This window comes from Capsicum annuum, chromosome 1, assembly GCF_002878395.1.
Source record: "Capsicum annuum cultivar UCD-10X-F1 chromosome 1, UCD10Xv1.1, whole genome shotgun sequence".
Taxonomy (NCBI): Eukaryota; Viridiplantae; Streptophyta; class Magnoliopsida; order Solanales; family Solanaceae; genus Capsicum; species Capsicum annuum.
In genome coordinates, this window is record NC_061111.1 from 118,451,302 (window position 1) to 118,458,998 (window position 7,697).

General features: G+C 32.2%; 1 non-coding gene across 1 annotated transcript; it reads right to left on the minus strand.

Annotated features, from left to right (window-relative positions):
* Positions 1–7,048: 7,048 nt before the first annotated feature.
* LOC124891896 lies at positions 7,049–7,155 on the minus strand. Its single transcript, XR_007049939.1, has one exon. It is a non-coding gene; the product is annotated as a small nucleolar RNA R71 (small nucleolar RNA).
* Positions 7,156–7,697: the final 542 nt, after the last annotated feature.

Here is a 7,697-nt window from a genome sequence, read left to right on the forward strand (position 1 = left end):
CACATATTACATATTTCGTTATAGTAAATAACACATCATCATACTACTACTACTAGTGCTGTTGTTGTTGCTGCTGCTACTACTACTACTACAACTTCTACTGCTCTTGCTCCTACTACTGCTATTGCTACTGCTGCTACTACCCCTGCTGCTCTTGCTACTGCTCATGTTGCTCCTACTGCTGCTCATGTTGCTCCTGCTACTGCTTCCTTCAACTTGGTGTCATCTTTCACGTAGGCACCTCAAGTGGACTTCGTTCATTTTAAACACCTAAACCAGCTATTAACTGTGTCATTTTGACACTTTTTTCTACAATCAGCTGATTTTATAAAGTGTGTAATATACGCGTTGCTGACATGGCACACGACCAATTAGAAAGAGGCATGTGGCGTTCTTGTGTAAAATAATAATTTTAAATAAATTATAATTTAAAAAATTATTTTTTAAATAATTAACTTAAATTTCAAATAAAAATCAATCAATAAATGACCCCACCCCCAACATCATCTTCTCCAAGTACCCCTCACCTCACCACTACCCTAAGATTACCTTCTCCAAATATCCCACCCTTAGCTGCAGCAACCCCCGCCCTCAACCCCCTATAAATTAATACTGCAGCAACGCAGTGCCCCTCCCTCCCTCTCGATCATCTTCTCCAATACATCACCCCAAAAATTATGTTATTCAAAATTTCTTCAATGACAATGGTCATTAGTGAGTGTAATAGCAAAATTATCATGATGGAGACACTTTTCTCTTTTGCTTTATTCAAAATACAATAAATATGAGCCCTCAATAACCCATTATTGCAACAACATATCCATAAATAGGGTCTGTGAAAAGTGTCCACAACATTACCCTTAATAACCAATTTGGGTTGGGAAAATCATTACGGGTTTACATTGACATTCTTAGCTCTAAAGAATGAAGCATCGAAGAAATTGAGAGTTTCTGTAAAGGATGTTTCCTATCTTCGCCTTGCCAATGAAGTAACCATTGATGCCCAAGAAAAAAATTTCAATGTTGAAAATGAATAAAATAGTCAAAAAAAAAATTAAGAAGAAGCCTAATTTCTTAATTTTTTTTTGGATAAATAAGAAGGTTCACGTGTTCATGGAGAGTGTGTAACACTCATTATTCCATGTCAACGATGTCAAAATGACATAGTTGATGGCTGATCTAGGTACCTAAAATAAACTCCGTCTACTTTAGGTGCCAAAGTGAAAGATCGTACAATGTTTAGGTGCCTGTCGATGGATTCTTCCTTCCTTTTTAAAGGATAATGTACTTCAAATTCAAACATTTAATCTTTAAATACAAAAGATTTATATAAGATTTTTAACTTTGTCTTAAAATATGCAGATAAATTATATTTAAATATATTTTATAGAATTTAAATTTAAAACAAAATATATTTTAAATAGTAAATGTCTCTTAGAACTCTTTAATTATGGATTTTTAGTTTTAAGATAATGTAAATCTTTCTTTATATATATATATATATATATATATATATACACACACACATACTTTTGCTAAAGTTATAAGTGATGACCCCATTCTGAAAAGGAAAGGGGGGGGGGGGCAATTGACCTAGCACTAATAAAATTTGTTCCTATATCAAATTAGTGATCCAAATATGTTTGTTCAACTTTTGGTAAAGATTGAATTATGATTGTACGGGTGAAAATATAATTATAGTTGAAAATAAAATATTTGTTACGATAGAAATATCTTGCTCTTTTTCTTTCAAAGAGAATTAAGTTTTCACTAGCTTAATGATAATCTTCTTGACTTGTCTCATTCAGGATATAATAATTCGAGAACGTCGTATAACCCAAACAATCTCTAATAAGTTATTGAGTCCAAACTTCATAAAACACTTCTTCATTTAATAAATAAAAATTTTCAATTATGTACAATATTACCTCACTTGTTCATGCAATATACAATAGTTTTAGTTAGGGGTGTACATGACCGGGTTGGTTTGAATTTTTTAAATATCAAATAAAATTATCTATGTCAAATTTTTAAATCTATAAACTAACCCAAACCAAACCAAGCCACTAAAAGTTAGGTTTTTCAACCACAATTTTTTTTTGTGTTTTGTCACATTTCTCAGGTTTTCGATTTTTTTGTAGGTCGATATAATCATTCTTAATTTGTTACCATCTTAAACAAAATTAGTTTCCCTACTCAATCTACTTCTATAGTTTTATTTATGTATAACAGAGTATAGTTAATTAAGTATAAACTTACTGTATAGAGTTTTGTATGGATACTGATAGGCAACACTGGATAACCATTTGTCCTAATGACACAAAACTGGTGCCTAAATCATGAAAAATTCATATATGTGCATATTAACGTATACTAATAACATAACAAAAATACTCCATAACATATCCAATTTGCATCCTGAAGTCTAAACATAGCATATCTCTATTTATATCACAATTCACAAATCGTTTCTAGATGAACTATTAGTCAGTTATAGCTTTAAAATCAAAATAGCAACAACTTCACTTAATCTATTGATACAAATGAAAGAACAACTTTCTTTCAATGATTTTTCAAGAAAGTGCTAAATACTAAACTTCATTTCTCACCTTAATAGTTTTGTAATTCAAGCATAATATACATCAAAGAAGTCAAAGGAGGTAAGTTAGTTTCTTGAACAACTTACATAGTAAAAATATTATTGTCAAAATTTCAAATCGTTAAATCCCACAACAACATTACTTACAACTAAAGACCTTGTACCTAGAGAACAAAACATTGATGTTGTATGATCTTCCATACATATTTCTCATCACTCCATAATCTGCATCACTGTAGAATAGGAACTATAAATCAATAAAGTATTCTATATGAAGAATCAACAATTGAAAAGTATAAAATACAACAGAAATTAAAACAATGAGTTCGGAGCCTAAACGGTCTTTTTTTTATCCAAAATGTCAAAGGAGGCACTATAATTTTAAAGAAATCAAATTAAAAAAATGTGTGTAGTTGAAAGACTTTCGCCTTTTTTTTAATGACCCTACGAGGACTCTAACAAATTTGTGTAGAAAGTCATTGGTCTCTAGCCGACTTTGAATTCATTGGTCTCCAGGCGACTTGAAAGTCATTGGTTACCAAGCTACTTCTATGTCGCTGATGGACACATGACCTATAAAAAATGATAAAAAATTTTGTTGCTTTGATATAACAATTCATTTTTTTGAAGTAAATCCTTTCTCCAAACAAGCAGAGCTTAAAAAAAATGTTTTGCCTCATTAGAACCTTGCAGAGAACTTTTTCTTTAAAGAGCATAGAAAACATGATAAGGCAGTATGAATTGCATAGTGAACAGTGGTTCGTCGCTACCTGGTAGTTCATTGGATTGCTATTTGAACTACATCATAACCTCATATTTTTATTTGAGACTTGTCTCTATTTAGATGTTCCCCCTTTATTAAGCGTTGTAACACATACACGATATATTTTTAATATAAAGACATGACTTTTAATCATAAATTAGTTCATTTTATTACTTAGAACTCACCATAAGTCTCTTTTCAAAAGAAAATGATGGGAAACTATGTAGGAAACTACCTATGTAGGAAGCTAAATCTTTTTGCAAAAGATCAATGAATATACTTAAATAGAATCAGCTCTCTTTACAGCTATTAGCAACAACTAACTTCCATAACATATTCAAGAAACTTGAGAAACTCTAATGATCAGTAAGCTACTTTGGACATGTTTCTATATTTGAAATAGACGTACAACAAGGATAACACTGTATTTTGAGAGCATAACTATGAAAATTTTACAATAATGTCTCTGTGATAACAAAACAACTCAAGATAAATGGAGATAGTAGCAAGCGCTAAGTTTTAAAATCAATAGACCATAAGAGAAGTGATAGTCAAGATGCCTTGATATTTTGGCAGTATGAAGTTGGGTATATATACTAACCTCTGGTCCAACTAAAATTACTATGAACAAGATGGCTAATCAATACTAAAATGCGAATCGGGGTACTCTAAAAGAAAAAAGAAGCAAATTGAGTACTAAATAAAATTTTAAAAATAGAATTGTATTTAAAAAATAATTGAATATATAAATTTACATTTTTCAATTTCCTCAATTTTCTGGACTTCCTCCAATATGTCTTTAATTTTTCACTCTTTAGGTGATTGTATCTATTATTGAGTCCAAATACGAGCTTCTACCATTTTTGGAGAAAAGTAGCTTTGATAAATGTCAAGAACTAGACCAACTATACTAAAAAATGGCTCTGATGCAGTAGTAGAAATAGAAATAGAAAGAAAATCTCATGAAATTTTTGCTACAATAGGATATCTACTAAACGAAACTTTCCACCGACTTAAGACACCAGATCATTTGCCAAGTACATGTCAAAGATTAGATTTTCTTTTAATAGTTCCCTCCTTCATTTTGTTTCTCCCATTTTTATTGCAACGAATCACCAGATTCACTCATCACACAATTTTCATCTTCAATATTCTCATTATAGTCTTCAAAGCTAGAATTGTTGTAGTGAATTAGTCATATCTTGAGACTTTAATTTTCTCAACAAAGAACCATATGCAATAAAAAAGCGTATTTCACATACTTTATTTGGTAATTGGGATCCAATGCAACAACAATAAACAATAACATATTCATACTCTCAAATTTACTCCAATATTTATCTAACTTGTATTTCATCCTTTTTGCTATCTAAATCAAAATTAAATCATCATGTTTAGTATAATTAATAATATTAAGTCGAAGATTAAAAAAATCATGGATGAAAGAATTAGCAGTACCATATAAACTGCCTGAAAATTTTAAAGTTGTCTCATAGAAAATGTTAAGAAACTTCACAAAAGCTTTCACATTCTTCTAATCACCTGCAGATGGATGTTTTGTTGTTTTAATTATTTCACGACAATGCTTTTGGTAATTTTGATCATCAACCTGCATCCCTGTAAAAGTTTTCTCAAATTTCAAAGCTTTATCTAACATTGTATATGTCGAGTTTTATATAGTTTCAACATCAAGACTCAAAAGATCATGAATGTCTGATGAGTGGTGATTTTACCACTCATTTACACTAACTATTCATGCGCACTACCATGTTTTATAGAATTAAATGAGACATAATTATTATTAAATGCACTAATATTCACATTATGCAGGTATACAATTGAGAAGACAAAAATATATGGATTGGAGCTAAAAGAAATTAAATGAAAGCAAATGAAGTGAAGCTAAAGACCAGGAATAATTTGGCCTAACTTACTGCAAGTGCGGTTCTCAGGCCTTGGTCATGGTCAGTCACAAAGGTCAAGAAAATGTGATCACAGAACAAAACGGGAGTCACGTTGTTCGCAATCGTGGACAACCTCGCACGATCACGGCTAAGCAGGAGTATGACCCAGGGCAGTTTTGTAATTTCTCTTGGATGAATCCCAAACCTTATATAGGCAAAAACCCTTTATTCTTTGGGGATTGCTTACCTCATAGACATTTTTGAATTTCAAGCAAAAAACACTAAATGGGCAAGTGTGTAACTAATTTTGGAGGCTTGATTTCTTAGTATTTTTGTGAAAAATAAATATTTTGGATAATCCTTATGGTATATCTCTCATTACTTTCTTCATGAGTAGCTAAGTAATTTAGTCTTTGAATTAGTTGAACTAAAGTGTAATTATGTGTGGGTGTTATTGTGTTTGCATGATTTTTAGTTGTTGAGTATGGATTCCACTATTGCTTGAATTTATGATTTGGAAGTTTTGGGTGAAAATCCCAAATCTCTAAATGGGTTTGATTGGTGAAAACTCAAAACTCTAGAAACCCTTTATCATCCTTGAAAGAGGGATGAAGGTGAACATATGGTAACCTATAAAATCCTTGAAAGAGGGTTATAGGGAGACAAGGCAATGGTGGAAAATTAAGAATATGGTTTACTACCTTTTGCAATCTTAGAAATAAGTGTAATTGGAGTGTAAATCATATCAAGAGCATCATCCTATAAATAAGAATGCTTGATTGAGGTTTTGGTGATTACGAATTGTACACTTGTTAGGTGCTCGAAAGAGCTAATGGGTGAAATTGTTGTGGTTTTATTGAAAGATTGACTACAATGAACTTTGACCTAGCCTATCCTTTAGTTAACAACTAAGCTTCATGTTAAACCATCATTAACTCACATGCTTTTACCTTTAGGTAGACATAATCCCAAGATCTCCTCAAATCTTGATTTTAAATCAAAAGTGTCATATCCGTGCATTGTTAATAAAAAATATTACAAACTAATACCAAACTAAATCCTGATATTTTATTTTACGTATCGTATTTATTAGCATTCCAGGTAACCTTTTAGTAATTAGAGCACCCATAAGACTTGAAATTTATAATTCACTCCTTGTGGATTCAACCCCAATTTAAGTTAGGTTATTGACAGCGACCGCCTTACCCCTCAAACATGGGAGTGAGTTGAACATTATCAAAATGGCACCATTATCAGAAAGCGAGATATAGATTTTGCTTGTGTGGTATGGTTTTTACTTGGGTATATTAGGGTGGTGTAATTTACTTTATTTGTTATTTTAGGATCTTTTGTAGGTAATCATAGTGTGAAAGAGACTATGAGTAAAAACACTAATCATATGGAGTCATTTGATATTTCTCTTGATAGAGAGTGCTAACTAAATAGAGTAGGTCAAATGGGTGTAATACGTATCCTACCAACCCATAGGAACGGAATATTCCATGTGACTAGCGTTATGCTACATTTATTGCAAATTAAGGGGATATATGGGTGTCAATCTTACGAGGACCCATATAATCACTTAAAGAATTTTTAGAGGTGTGTGCACCATTAAAAATTGCATACATAACTTAGGAATCCTTTTGACTTTGTATTTTTCTGTTCTCATTAATCGGCAAGGCGGTGTTGTGGCTTCGTTTACTCTCTACGACTTTAATCACTTAATGGAATGAGCTTACAATGGTGTTTCTGGATCAATACTTCCCTCCTTCCAAGATGTTTAACATGAGAGAAGAGATCATAAACTTTAGACAAAGGAGTGGGGAGACGCCTCATGAAGTATGGGAGAGATTTAATAAAAAGTTAGCTAAATGCCTACACCACGAGATTCCTAGGAAGATACTTCTCCAAATATTCTATCGGGCACTAGATCTTTTGAACCAAACTGTGGTAAACAATGCGGCAGAAGGTTCTCTCTTAAATTTACACTTCCATGCATCTATAAAATTATTGAGAGCGATGACTAAACATAATTGGGAATGGAATACACAAGATATAGAAGTACTCAATAGCTCTCCCTCCACACCCATGGTTAATAAGGAACAAAAAAAGTGGGATGAGGAATAAAAGGAGACTAGGGCAAATATTTTGACCCAACTAGAGCTCCTAACCAAATATGTTGTGGGTGCACCCGTGAAAATGGTAAATGCCGTAGCGTCAAAAGCCGATGATAAAGATGAGGAAGCTAAAAAGTTAGATGAAAAGATCCAATATTTGGTAGACTATTCGAAGGGTTCTCACCCGGCCTATCAAAGGAAAAGTGAAAATTAATGTTGGATGAATTGGGATAGTGGTCGAGTTTGGAGATATCGGGAACATAATTATTTCCACTTTGTGCATCACCATGATCGGGCTAATAAAAAAGAGTCAC